Below are 14,566 nucleotides of genomic sequence, written 5' to 3'. Positions count from 1 at the left end.
GCCTGTAATCCCAGCACTTTGGGAGGCCGAGGTGGGTGGATCACCTGAGGTCAGGAGTTCGAGACCAGCCTGGCCAATATGGTGAAATCTCGTCTCTACTAAAAATATAAAAATTGGTCGAGCATGGTAGTGCATGCCTGTAATCCCAGCTACTCGGGAGGCTGAGACAGGAGAATTCGCTTGAACCCAGGAGGCAGAGGTTGTAGTGAGCCGAGATTGTACCACTGCACTCCAGCCTGGGCAACAGAGCAAGACTCCGTCTTAATAATAATAATAATAAAATTTGCAATCACATGTGCTGACCTATTTTTAAAATGAAAGTTTGAAATATCTGCAACCAGGACAAAAACTGTTTAGGGTTGATTCCAGAACAGTTTTCTTTCCTCTCAGACAAATGCTAACTTGCACAGCCCACTGACACTGTGGGACCTCTCAGTTACGTAGTTCTCTATGCCACTATCCCCAGAGGCAATCTCTGCCTTATTCTCCTCGTTAATTGTAATGACACCCCCAGCTCCTCCCCACAAACTGGTCCCAACATTGCCAGGCAGGCCCCACTGAGCCAAATGAGCCCCTTCAGGACCTTCCCCTGCTTAGGCCCCTGCCCTGGCTCAGCAAGGCTTTAACTCCCTGGGCATCCTGCCAGCTCATGGCCCATTATCAGTCTCCCCAGAGCTCTGTGAGCAGGGCTGGGAATACCTTTCCCTCCTTCCACCAAGTGTCTACTTGTTCCAACATCCTAATCCCATATATCCCTGTGCATAAATACACATGTACTTCCTACTGGTATGAAATCTACAGGGATGAATGTCAAGTCTGCATTGTTTAAAAATTCAATTACACCAGTACAGAATGGGGGAGACCTGTCTTGACAAGAATCTATATTGAGCTTTTGGGCCAATTTGCCTAAGACCCATTTGCCTAAAGTCAACTTGCTTGAAGTCCCAACCATTGAAAATGTATATCCTCAGAGAACATTTGTAGCATTTTATATAAGATAAAATTACTTTATAAAGCATTTTGAATGTTAGATGATTCTTCCTATTTTACCAATTTTTAAAAAATATTTTATCAATAATTAAGCAAAATTTTTTAAAGTTCTTTTATTTCACGTGTCTATAGTTATTTCTAAACTTACTGTAGGCCACTTGGCAGTTTCTAATAAAGTTCTACTCCTAGGTATATACCAGTGTATTTTAAAATAAAAAGACTTCTGTAACAAGTATGAACAAAAAAACTCATAGCTGGTTTTAATTTTTTTCTTTTTAATTTTTTTTTGAGACAAAGTCTGGCTCTATCATGCAGGCTGGAGTGCAATGGCATGATATTGGCTCACTGCAACCTCCACCTCCCAGGTTCAGGCCATCCTCCCACCTCAGCCTCCTGAGTAGCTGAGACTACAGGCACACACCACCACGCCCAGCTAATTTTTTTTTATTTTTGGTAGATGCAGGGTTTTACCATATTGGTCAAGCTGGTTTTGTTTTGTTTTGTTTTTGAAATGGAGTCTTGCTCTGTCACACAGGCTGGAGTGCAGTGGCACGATCTCGGCTCACAGCAACCTCGGCCTTCCAGGTTCAAGTGATTCTTCTGCCTCAGCCTCCTGAGTACCTGGGATTACAGGTGCCCACCACCATGCCAAGCTAATTTTTTGTATTTTTAGTAGAGATGGGGTTTCACTGTGGCAGCCAACCTGGTCTCAAACTCCCGACCTCGTGATCCACCTGTCTCGGCCTCCCAAAGTTCTGGGATTACAGGTGTGAGCCACTGCACCTGGCCTAAAAAAATTTTTTTTAGAGACAGGGCCTTGCTCTGTCAGCCAGGCTGGAGTGCAGTGATATGATCATGGTTTACTGTAACCTTGAACTCCTGGGCTCATGTGATCCTCCTGCCTCAGCCTCCCAAGTAGGCATGACTATAGGTGCACATCACTGCACCTGGCTAATTTTTAAAATATTTTGTAGAGATGAAGTCTTGCTATGTTGCCCAGGCTGGTGTCAAACTCCTGGCCTCAAGTGATCCTCTTGCCTCTGCCTCCCAAAGTGTTGGGATTACAGGCATGAGTCACTGTGCCCAGCCTCAGTTTTATTCTTAATAATCAAACACTGGAAAGAAAACAAATGTCCATCAACAGGTAAATGGATAAACAAATTCAGCTATATTCATACAATGGATTACTACTCAGCAATAGAAAGAAATTAACTACTGATATCTTCAGCAACATGGATTAATCTCCAAAACATTACATTGAGCAAAAGCTGCCAGGAAATTGATAAGTGCAATTCCATTTATGTGAAGTTCAAGGACAGGCACAAATTAAAGTGTGGTGAAAGAACTGGTACAGTTCTTATCTGGTGGTGGAGAGGCACTGGGAAAGAGTATGAAGGAGTTTTCTGGAATATGGAAATGTTCTATCTGTTCATCTGGGAAGTGGCCACATATGCAAAAAGTCATATATAACACAAAAAGTCACGGAGCTCTACTCTTAAGGTTTGTGCATTTTACTATATGTAAATTAATACTAAATTACTGTTTTTAAATTTTTATGTTTCATATGTTTTCATTAAAAAACACATGAAGCTTTAGTATTTTTACCTCTAGTTTGCTGTTTAATTCAGTTTTTAAAAACTTTTTTGGAAAATGCAGATTTTTAGAGAAAATTAGCCACATGTTCAGGTTGAGACTTATTTAGTGAGCAGATGTCATTTGAACAGCAGAAGTGAGATAAATCTCTCAGAGCACATGCAGCTCCATTACAATTTAAGTTTCAGAATATCTAATTGGTAAATTTATGCTGGGCAAAGAAACTAAAACACACACAACTTCAGAACACAGCGTCCTGAGTTCAGGTAATTGTGGATATTTGCAGCTGGGCTTCAGCCACATGCAACTTTTTCTAGACTTTCCTCAGTCTCCATGGCCTCCATGGAGACTCTCACCCCCCGCCACAGCCAGTGTTGATCCTGATGGATGGTTGGCAGGCACCAGCTAGCATCCTGCTTCCATAGTCTCATTCATTTGGATCAATCCCAACCTACTGGGCATGCTTTGAGTAGCCATAAATTTCCTGAGGTTGCCAGAGTATTGTAGAGGTTGAAACTTTTGCATCATCTCTCAGGTTGGCTTGGTGTGGCCAGGAAGCAGGCTCTACAGGACCCACCTGGCTGTCCATTCAGATTACCCACCTTCTCCCAGGATGATGGAAACTTGTATAAGGAATAGCCCATTCCCCTAAGCCCTCCTGCCTTAATCAGCATGCCAGATGCAACGCACATGTAAGTAAAATCCGAGTATTTCTCTGTGAATATTCACTTGAGGTTTTATTAATACATGCATACTGTTGTTGTGGGCCTGGTAAAATCCCCAACAGGAACCCGGTCCCACAGTTCTAGCCATGTAATATTTTCTTCCTTCTTGGAAGATAGGAAGGTGTTAATAGATACAATTATTGTTCTCGAGCAAGGTAGGCTGAGTCGTAGTGCTCTTTTTTGTAAGGAATCTGTCTGGTGACACTGAGCAAAATGAGCATAATTCGGTATTCCCTTGGTTAGAGACCCTCTTGTTAAGGAATCCTCTTTTCTTTTCTTTCTTTCCTTTTTTTTTTTTTTCTGAGAGAGTTTCACTCTTTTTGCCCAGGCTGGAGCACAATGGCATGATCTCAGCTCATTGCAACCTCTGCCTCCCAGTTCAAGTGATTCTCCTGCCTCAGCCTCCCGAGTAGCTGGGACTACAGGTGCATGCCACCACACCCAGCTAATTTTGTATATTTAGTAGAGACGGGGCTTCACCATGTTGGCCAGGCTAGTCTCGAACTCCTGACCTCAAGTGATCTGCCTGCCTCAGCCTCCCAAAGTGCTGGGATTACAGGTGTGAGCCACCATGCCCGGCCAGAATCCTCTTTTCTTGTTCTTTTGCTCCTTAAATAGATTAGGGAGAACACTGCTCCTCTGTGTACCAAATAAGGCAAAAAGAAGTTGTAAAGAGACTGCGTCATGGGCCATATGACTGTTCTGGCCAGAAGAATGAGAGAAATAAGGACTTCTCTCTTTATCTGAAGGGTTGCTCAGATCAGGCAGTGGGTGGAAAACAGTATGAACAATGCCGTTATTGATTTTTTTACCTTAGTTTATTACTTTTTTGATGCTGAATTGGATAGCAATTAAATGGCTTAGCCTAGACAACAGAGGGAGACCCCATCTCTACAAAATATAACAATAAATTAGCCAGACATAGTGGCATGTGCCTGTGGTCCCAGCTTCTTGGGAGACTGAGATGGGAGGATTACTTGAGCTCAGCAGGTTGAGGCTGCAGTGAGCAGTGAGCTGAGATCACGCCACTGTACTCCAGCCTGGGTGACACAGTGAGTCCCTATCTCAAAATAATTTTTTTTTTGGTGGGGAGAGACAGAGACTTGCTCTGTCACCCAGGCTGGAGTGCAGTGATACAATCTCAGCTCACTGCAACCTCCACCTCCCAGGCTCAAGCAATTCTCCTGCCTCTGCCTCCCAAGTAGCTGGGACTACAGGCGCACGCTACCACACCTGGCTAATTTTTGTATTTTAGTAGAGATGGGGTTTCACTATGTTGGCCAGGCTGGTCTCGAACTTCTGACCTCAGGTGATCCTCCCGCCTTGGCCTCCCAAAGTGCTGGGATTACAGTCATGAGCCACTGCACTCGGCCAAATAAAAATTTTTTTTGAAAGAAAGAAAAGAGCTTTGGCCAGTCTCTCAAAGCTCACTCAGCCTGGCTCCAGGGAAAGTGGTTACCAGCTGTGGCAGGCCCTGAATCAGATGTCAGGGTGTCAGGCTCTGGGTGAAGGAGACAGCATATCATAAGGTTCTTTAGAAGCACAATCTCTGGAGTCAGGCTGACCAAAGGTTCAATCCTGGCAAGCTGTTTTACCTCTTTAAGCATTACTCAGTTTCCTCCTCTGTAAACTGGAGTTAAAAACTACTTCACCAGCTCATCATGAAAGTTTAAGTGAGATAATAAGTGTAAAGTGCCTGCGTATAATAAGTCTTAATGTTATTGTTCTGTCATGACAAGAACAAGAACACACAGGAAGTGTTGGGTCCCTTTCTGAGATTTTGGAGAATTAAGAGGAAATGTAAAGTGGGAAATAGTCAATATCAAAATGGAAGGACTTCCTGGCCATTGAAGGGGCTTTAGGAATCTTGAAGTATGAGGAATAATTGAGGAAACCTAGGGTGTTTTACTTGGAAGAGAAAGAATTATCAAATATTTGAAGAGCTACCTTGTATTCAAATAGGGGCTAAAAAGCCCTTTGCTGGCTGTTACCTTTCAACTCTCAATGAAATTCAGATCCCCAAAGCCTCCTGTCCTGAAGCTAGCAGAGATTGGAGGGCAAAGGCCCTGGCTCAGGGTTGTCAGCCCATGATATCCAGGGACCTTGATTGGAGAATGCTGAGCAGACACCAGGCTGGCCCTCTGGATGGGGCAGAAGGACCTGGAACCCAGAACAGCCCAAGGAGGGGGGCGGATAGTGGTTTATCCCAATTGGACGATAGCAGCCTTTTGGAGAGATACTAATGCTATTCCTAGTACTTTGTCTACATTTTAGAGAGGCCATTTCAGGTCACAGGAGCATTCCTCCTGGGTGGAGTGGAGTTTGTTTCCTTGTGGTCTGGCCAGGAAACTCCAAGCCGGGTGGCCGAGAGGCTGGCCGTCTTGGCTGGAAGGCGAAATGCCTGGCCAACTGGTCTGTCTCCAGAGAGCAGACTGGCCCGCCTTGACTGGCCGGTCCTCAGGCCGCTGTTGCTGCCTGCAGAGCATCTCCCCTCCAGCCAGTGGATTTTCTCATTGCTAGACTTGTAAGTGGCGTGATTTATGACTCTGCTCATCCATGCTGGCCCCTGGGTATACAAGCTTTTGCTTCCAGGCTGGGAAGTGAATAATGAATTAATCACCCTGCCTCAGGTTCAATATGGAGCTGAGTGTTTGCAGATCTTTATTGTACTGTGCAAGCCAAGTCGAACTGCTCAATTTACACTTCTAATTCACTGGAGTTTGTGCAAGTCTGCCTGTTCCAGGGGAGCTGCAGCCTCGTGGCTGCTTAGTCTCTGAGGAAGCCTCACTTCCCCAATTCCCGGCCATTCCCTCCCTTTAAGAGTGAATGAATGCCCCAGACTTCAGGGTGCTCAGAGAAGCCAAGCCACTTCCTCAGAGACTCCTCTCTTGGATGTCTCTTGTCCTAAATGGTGTTTCTATGACAGTTCTCAGTGCAAAAGAGATAGCTGCACCGCCTGATGCCAGCCTGTGTGCATGGCATGGAGAAGGCACACAGAAAATGTTGGTTGAATGAATAGCCCTGGCACTACCAACACAGATGTTTATCAAAACTAATGGTTTTCAGTCAGGGCTGGAGTCGGTCCTCTTTTCCTTTGCTCTGGTTCTCTAGGACTTGGGGAGAAGAGTTTTTACTAGCTCTCAGAGCTGATGAGATCTGAGTGATGAGATGGGGCAAATTCTCAAGTTCACTCAGAAGCAGTGGGAGGCAAAGTCTGCATTTGAAGACTTGGGGCTTCCCAGCTTTGGCCATTTTTATTCACCTCCCAAAGACATATGCAGGTACTTTTCACTCCAAGCTTGAATGTGAAAAGCAGGTGCACAGAGTAAGGCTGACCCAGGCTTTATCCTGATGGGCTCTAAGAACGGGGCACATCTATTCTGGGGACACATTCTCCCTGACCGAGTGCAGCTGAGATGCTGCCTCATCCATCTCAGCATCCAACCTCCCCACAATGCACACATCTGGTCCTGCAGCCCAGAGGGACCACCATACCCCCAGTGTCTCTTCTTGGGGCTTTTGTTCACCTTGTTCTATTCTCCTACTCCTTGCCTCTTTCCTTGCTGCTTGTTAAGATTCCTCCTTCTCCACTCCTCAAGACCTGCCTTTAAAGCTATCCCATCTCAAACCTTTCCAAGCTGCTTCAAATCCATGTGGTTTCCTTTCCTTTTTGGCCTCAGCCACATGCTGATTGTCCTTCTTTTAGCCCTTCTCTGACTCTGACCCATGTCCTCATCTCCTGGCCGACTGGGCATGGCTTCTGCGTTGTCACTCTAATTACTGGTAGAAATGTGAGGACAAGAAAGAGCTGAGGGTAGCCCAACACCCACCATCAGGAACTTCCTTACAGATTAGCTACAACTACCATCTTCCATTCATCAGACACAAACAGTTATAGAGCCCCCTACTCCACCCAAGCACTGGGGTTGCAACAATGAACACGACTTTACCTCTTCTTGTTTCTCCCCTCCACGCTCCAGACACATCGACTTTCTATAATGCCCTCAAACCCACCATGTCCTCCTGCCTCAGGCCCTTGGTATATGATCTATGCCTGAAACATCCTAACTCTCCTTCTCTTCTTGTTTATTCATTCTGATCTTTTAGAGCTCAACTCAAACACCAATTATTCAGGGAAAGCTATGCCGGAACCCCCACCAACACCACTGCTCCTTGGTCTGGATGTTTTCTCTGAACCCCTAATCACAACTGTAACTACAGTCATTAATTATGTTGTCAGTTGTTTCCTATTCATCCCCACCCGAACCCAGGGTGGAAGCTCCCTGAGGGCAGGGCCATGCCTTTCTTGCTCACTGCTCTATTTTTATTGCCTACAACAGGTCCCTACATAAAGGAAGTGCTCAACAAATATATTTTAAAGAAATAAAAGGTATCATTAAAGACATTTTAAAAATATCATCTTGTATTCTAGTCTAGGAGACTTATCAACGGGAGAAGTGTGGTCAGTGGGCATGAGAGCCGGGCACTGGTGATTACCATTTCACATGCCATTCCAATTTCTAGAAAACACCAGAACAGGACGGAGGGGAAGAAAGATGCTGGTGAAGGTGCTTTCCTCTTGCAACACACTGTTCCCACAGAACACTACAGGCAGAGTCTGAGATAGGAGGAGTCCTGGTAATGATGCATGTTGGGGATTGAAATTTTTGGTGTGCTCCATCATAGAAGACGCAGGGACTGTACCTTATGAGATTCAGCTAGCCATGGGCTGAGCTGAGCAAGTTCACCTGCTGTCAACTGAAGCCAAATGGGTTGTAGAGTAGGGCCTTTGTAGAATTTACAAAAACATAAGATTAGCAGAATATTATTCACCATAGAAATCAGAAAAGAATCCCTAGTGTGATTCCATCCTGCATGGCTATTCTCTGGAGCAGTAGTCATTTATCTCTATCCACCTTCTCTCCCACCTAAGGGTGTGCCACCATCCCAAGGAAGATTTGATGGACGTGGACATGAGCCCCCTGAGGCCCTAGAGCTATCTTTTTTGTTGCAAACTAAAGGCCAACAAAGATGATCACTTTAAGGTGGATAATAATGAAAATGAGCACCAGTTACCTTTAGGAACAGTCAGTTTAGGGGCTGATGCAAAGGATGAATTGCACACTGTTGAAGCAGAAACAGTGAATTATGAAGACAGTCCAATTAAAGTAAGACTGGCAACTTTGAAAATGTCTGTACAGCCAACGGATTCCCTTGGGGACTTTGAAATAACACCACCAGTGGTCCTATGGTTGAAGCTTGGTTCAGGGCCAGTGCATGTTAGTGGACAGCACTTAGTAGCTGTGGAGGAAGATGCAGAATCAGAAGATGAAGAGGAGGAGGATGTGAAACTCTTAAGTATATCTGGAAAGTGATCTGCCCCTGGAGGTGGTAGCAAGGTTCCACAGAAACAAGTAAAACTTGCTGCTGATGAAGAAGAATAAGAAGGAGAAGGAGAAGAAGGAAGAAGAAGAAGATTTTGATGATGAGGCAATTGAAGAAAAAGCACCGGTGAAGAAATCTGTAAAGATACTCCAGCCGAAAATGCACACAAGTCAAATCAGAATGGAAAAGACTCAAAACCATCAACACCAAGATCAAAAGGACAAGAACCCTTCAAAAAAACAGGAAAAAAAAACCTCCTAAAATACCAAAAGGACCTAGTTCTGTAGAAGACATTAAAGCAAAAACGCAAGCAAGTATAGAAAAAGCTGGTTTTCTTCCCAAAGTGGAAGCTAAGTTCGTCAATTATGTAAAGAATTGTTTCTGGATGAATGACCAGGGGGCTGTTCAAGATCTCTGGCAGTGGAGGAAATCTCCTTAAGAAAATAGTTTAAACAATTTGTTAAAAATTTTCCATCTTACTTCATTTCTCTGACAGTTGCTATCTGGCTGTACTTTTTATAATGCAGAGTGAGAACTTTCCCTACCATGTTTGATAAATGTTGTCCAGGTTCCATTGCCAAGAATGTGTTGTCCAAAATGCCTGTTTAGTTTTTAAAGATGAAAATCCACCCTTTGCTTGGTTTTAAGTATGTATGGAATGTTATGACAGGACATAGTAGTAGCAGTGGTCAGACATGGAAATGGTGGGGAGACAAAAATATACATGTGAAATAAAAGTCAGTATTTTAATAAAAAAAAGAAATCAGAAAAAAATAGAAAATCACTTGGCATCCTTAATTAAGGGATGCAAGAAGACATCCCATTTCTGCTCTCTAAAGCTAGAGCAGAAAGTCATATGCAAAGGAAGCACTAAAATTTTTAAGAAATGCAATGACCTGTGTGCAAATTCAAATTAGAGATAGTGAAAAACAGAATTGACCCTGAGAAACCCAAATAGTGATGTCAAGGACAAAAAAAATCTGAAAAACTTTTTAAAAGAGAAAAAGAAAGTCATGAAAATGATAAAGATACACAGGGAGGATTTTAAAAATTAGGAATCTGGCTGAGTGCACTGGCTCACACCTGTAATCCCAGCACTTTGGGATGCTAAGGCAGGTGGGTCATTTGAGGTCAGGAGTTTGAGACCAGCCTGGCCAACATGGTGAAAACCCATCTCTGCTAAAAATACAAAAAAAAACAAAAAAAATTAACCGGGTGTGGTGGCAGGTGCCTGTAGTCCACTATACACACACACACACACACACACACATATATATATATAGTGAGACATATATTTGTAAATGTATATTCCTAATCTACATACATATATATCATATATATAGCGAGACTCTCAAATATATATAATATATATATAGATTAGGAATATATATTTACAAATATATTAGAAACATATATTTATAATATACATTATTTATAAATATTTCATATATATATATATTAGGAATCTGCCTTAAGTAAATTAGATGTTTTCAGGGCAACAGTCAGAACATTTGAAATAAACAATAATTGAAGACCCACTAAAAAGATTTCCCTAAGTGGTAAAATGTCCTAAGCCTGCATATTGGAAAATTTTACTACATTCAAAAGGTAACACAGAGAATCAGCATCTAGGCACATCCTGATAACACTCTTGAATTCTACTAACAGAGAAGATTCCTTTAAGGATATAGGCACACAAAATCGGTTATCTACAGGGACAAAATTAGATTGACCTCAGACTCAACAACATTAAATGCCAGAGAACATGACAGTAATATCTACAACTATTTGAGAGGAAAGCTTTGTGTCACAACATGGTTAAGTGTGGCCACCGTGACTTCTATGGATAAAGGCCATGGAAAGATATTTTTAGAAAATATACCATCAACATCGCCTTCTTATATATCCTTCTTTTAAAAATTATCTGTAGATGTGCTCCTGCAGACTTCAAGATAAACCAAACCAAGAACTCAAAAACAAATGAGGGAAGAAGATAGTTTGGCAGCTTCTTACAAAACTATACATAAACCAGCAATTGCACTCTTTGTTCTTTACCTGAGTGAGTTGAAAGCTTATGTCCCCAAAAGCATACAAATGTTTATAGTGCCTTTACTCAAAACTGGGAAGCAACCAAGATGTCCTTCAGTAGGTGCATGGATAAATAAACTGTGGGACATCCAGACAATAGAGTATTATTTAGTACTAAAATGAAATGAGCTATCAAGCCATGAAAAGACCCACAGGAATGTTAAATGCATATTACTAAGTGAAAGAAAGTAATCTAAAAAGGCTACATACTGACTGATTCCAACTATATGACATTCTGGAAAAGGTGAAACTATGGAGACAGTGGTTGCCAGGAGATTAGGAAGAGGGAGGGAGAGAAGGATGAATAGGTGCTACACAGGGAATATTTAAGGCAGTGAAGCTACTCTGTGTGATATGTAATGATGGATACATGGTTGTTACGCATTTGTCAAAGTCCGTAGAATGTACAACATCAAAAAAGGAACCCTAAAGTAAACTATGGACTTTAGTTAATAATAATGTATCACTATTGGCTCATCAACTGTAATAAATGTATCACACTAATGCAAGATGTTCATAATACAAGAAATTGGGGTGGGGATAATGGGATATATATGAGTGAGGAGATCTCTCTTTACTTTCCTCTCATTTTTTTTTGTAAACCTAAAACTACTCCAAAAAAATATACTGATTTAAGTGGAAGTAATGATATCAACGGATTGGCAAGTCTTCTTAAATTAGATCCCAAATTCAGTTGAACTGCATGTATTCAGTGGTCTTCAGTAGCCTGAGGACAAAGCTAGACCCCAAAGTCCTTCCCTTGGTTTTCTGCTGTTTTCTTCAAGCTCTGCCGTGCCAGAACGCTGTTTGCCATTTTTCTTGCCCTATTTGATGGCTCTTGAACAATCACAATTCTGTTCTGGTCCAGTTCTTACTAACAGAGGTTACATCCTTTATGTTGTTGGTATTCTATGCTGGGAGAATCACTAAACACTTTTATCTTTCCCTTTACAATGGTGGAGCTGCACATAGTGACACAGCAACCATTTTCACAATCAAGGAAGCTGAATAGCTGAGAAACTAGTCAATTTACATTATCCAATGCCCAAAGGCTCAGAAACAGACGGCACCAGATACCTTGGGAAGTAGGAGTAAAAGTTGATCTAAAAAGAGAAAAGTGAGTGAAAGTCTGTTTAAGAAGCACATATCCCCCAGATACCCTCATCCACTCAGCTCAGCTAGGGAGCAGTCTCTCCCTAACTGTAGAAAACTGTAGGGTTATTCTCTGGAGAGCACAAAACAAGTTCTCTACGCTAAAAAATACCAGACACAATTGAAGACAAGGATGAGATAATGGAAGCTGGTGCATCTAGCTTTCTTCTCACACCTGGATTTCAGAATTCTAGAAACCATATACACTTCCAGAAGGAAACTGGGAGAAACTTCTATGGGACTCTAACTAGTCTCTAAGAGAAAAAGAAAAACTAAGAAATTAATAACAGGATTATCTGCAAAATGACCCAGGAGGACCACTATATCGTGAAACCCTCAGTTGACAAGCCTTTTCCACTGGCCTGAATGTCTAACCAGCTTTTCAGTGCCCTACTCCTTTAAGTAGACAGTATATGAAAAAATAACATCATTAATTATCAAAGAAATGCATATCAGAACCATAATGAGGTAACAATACACACCCTCTAGAATGTCTAAAATTAAAAAATTGACAATACCAAGTGTTGATGAAAATGCAGAGCAATTAGAATGCTCACATTGCTTTTTAAAATTTTTTTATCATACTTTTAAGTTCTAGGGTACATGCGGACAACGTGCAGGTTTGTTACATACGTATACATGCACCATGTTGGTGTGCTGCACCCATTAATTCGTCATTTACAGACCTTCACTTATCTTCCTTTCTCTGTTCCTCTAATAACTTGATAAAGGTGAAACGTCAACTGTGTCTCTAGGCAACATTACTTTTGGTAGAAATAACTCCTATTGGATAAATTGCATCTGGACTCAGGATAACCATAAATGATTGGGACAATCATTTGGGACATCATATCTGATTGGGACATCATAGCTTTTGGTTCCCCTGAGTGTGGTGACTCCTGTAACTCCATATGCCTCCACAGGGACCCTGAAAGCTGTGTCTATGAAGTTATTATAAGATATTGGCTACTGTGGTGCATGGAGCTTCTAGGCCAGGGTGATTGTTAAACCTGCCTGATGTGGATCTTGTTGCTTCACACCTGAAACATCATTTGAGAAGCCTGGGAAGCGATGTGGCTGCTGCATGGCTGCTCCAAGAACTACTCCCATGGGAGAGGAGCTCCCAACAGTGCCTTGACATCAAGCTTTGACTTCTACCTTACATACCTCTGAATAAAATGTTGCCAAATGAGAGAAAAAAAAAAAAAAGAATGCTCACGTTGCTGATGAGAGTGTAAAAGTGGTACAACCACTTTGGAAAATAGTTTGACAGTTTCTTATAAAGTTATGAATACCCTTGCCATAAAACAGTAATTTCACAACTTGGTATTTAGCCAAGAGAAATAGAAATATTTTTCCATATAAAGAGTTGTACATGAATGTTCATAACAGCTTTATGCTCCAAACTGAAAGCAAGCTAAATGCCCACCAATAAATTAATGAATAAACAAATTGTGGTATATTAATATAATAGAATTAATAGAATAGAATAAAAAGGAAAGTAAACCACAGATTCACACATGATTGAATTTCAAAAACATTAGATATACTACATTCCTATGAAATTCTAGAGTCAGCTAAATTAATATATAATGGCATAAAGCAAATCAATGGTCCCTGGGGCTGGAGGTGGGGGCAGTGGGAGGGGGACTGTAAAGGGGCGCCAAGGGTAATGGAAGTATTTCATGTTTTGATTGTGGTGGGGGTCACATTTTATTTTTCACATGCCTGCCAATGTATGTCACATACCTGCCAATACATGTCAAAATATATCGAACTTTACATTAAAATTGGAACATTTGTTGTATGTAAATTATACCAACGGAATGAAAATACAAGTTATATCTCAGTGAGGTTGACTGAAAAATAATTCATGAGACAGCCAAGGATCACTGGACATTTAAGGAAAGCATGTAATATGGAAGGCAGAGGCCTAGGGAAAACATATAGAAGAGGCAAGATGAAGAAAACAGACATTTTATGGACAAGAAAACATTAAAAAATAAAATCTCACCATTAAACCTCAGAGATAGCTTCTTCAAAAATGATACATCTACAAAACAAGAAAGGTTGCTATAGGAAAAGATTATTCAGAGAACAAAAAAGAACTTTTGTAAATTAAAAATACAGTAGTAAAAACTTTTTAAACTGAAAAAGGAAAATTGGAAAATTATAAGAAAATCTTCCAGAAAGTAGAAGGAGAAAACTAAAGGGATGAAAATAGAAAATAAAATTAGGGCCCAATTTAGGTCCAAGATGTGAATTAAAGGAGTTCCACAAAGAGAAAAGAAAGAAAACAGAGAGGAAAAAAATCACCAAAGAAATAATTCAAGGAAGTTTTCCATAACTGGAGGCTAAGTGTTTCCAGATTGAAGGAGCCCATTGAATATCTAGTGGATGAAAACAGACTAAATCACATCATGACAAAATTTCAGAAACTAAAGACAAAGAGGAGAGGCTTCCAGAAAGGGGGAGTAGTCAAGAACCAGAATTGCTTTAGGCTTCTTGGTTACAGCATTAGAAGCTAGAAGACAGGGACTCTTACAAAAATTCTGAGGGAGAATTCTAACTGACATAGAATTTTAAATCTAGCCAAATAGTTAATTATTGATGAGGATATAATACATTTTTAG

At 41.4% G+C, this 14,566-nt stretch overlaps 1 pseudogene; it reads left to right on the top strand.

Annotated features, from left to right (window-relative positions):
* The window catches only part of LOC100594601, a 52,505-nt pseudogene extending 43,365 nt beyond the window's left edge, over positions 1–9,140 (top strand).
* The last annotated feature ends 5,426 nt before the right edge of the window (positions 9,141–14,566 follow it).

This window comes from Nomascus leucogenys, chromosome 6, assembly GCF_006542625.1.
Source record: "Nomascus leucogenys isolate Asia chromosome 6, Asia_NLE_v1, whole genome shotgun sequence".
Taxonomy (NCBI): Eukaryota; Metazoa; Chordata; class Mammalia; order Primates; family Hylobatidae; genus Nomascus; species Nomascus leucogenys.
The sequence above is the reverse complement of the archived record's forward strand: the minus strand, read 5'-3'. Positions and strand labels throughout refer to the sequence as shown.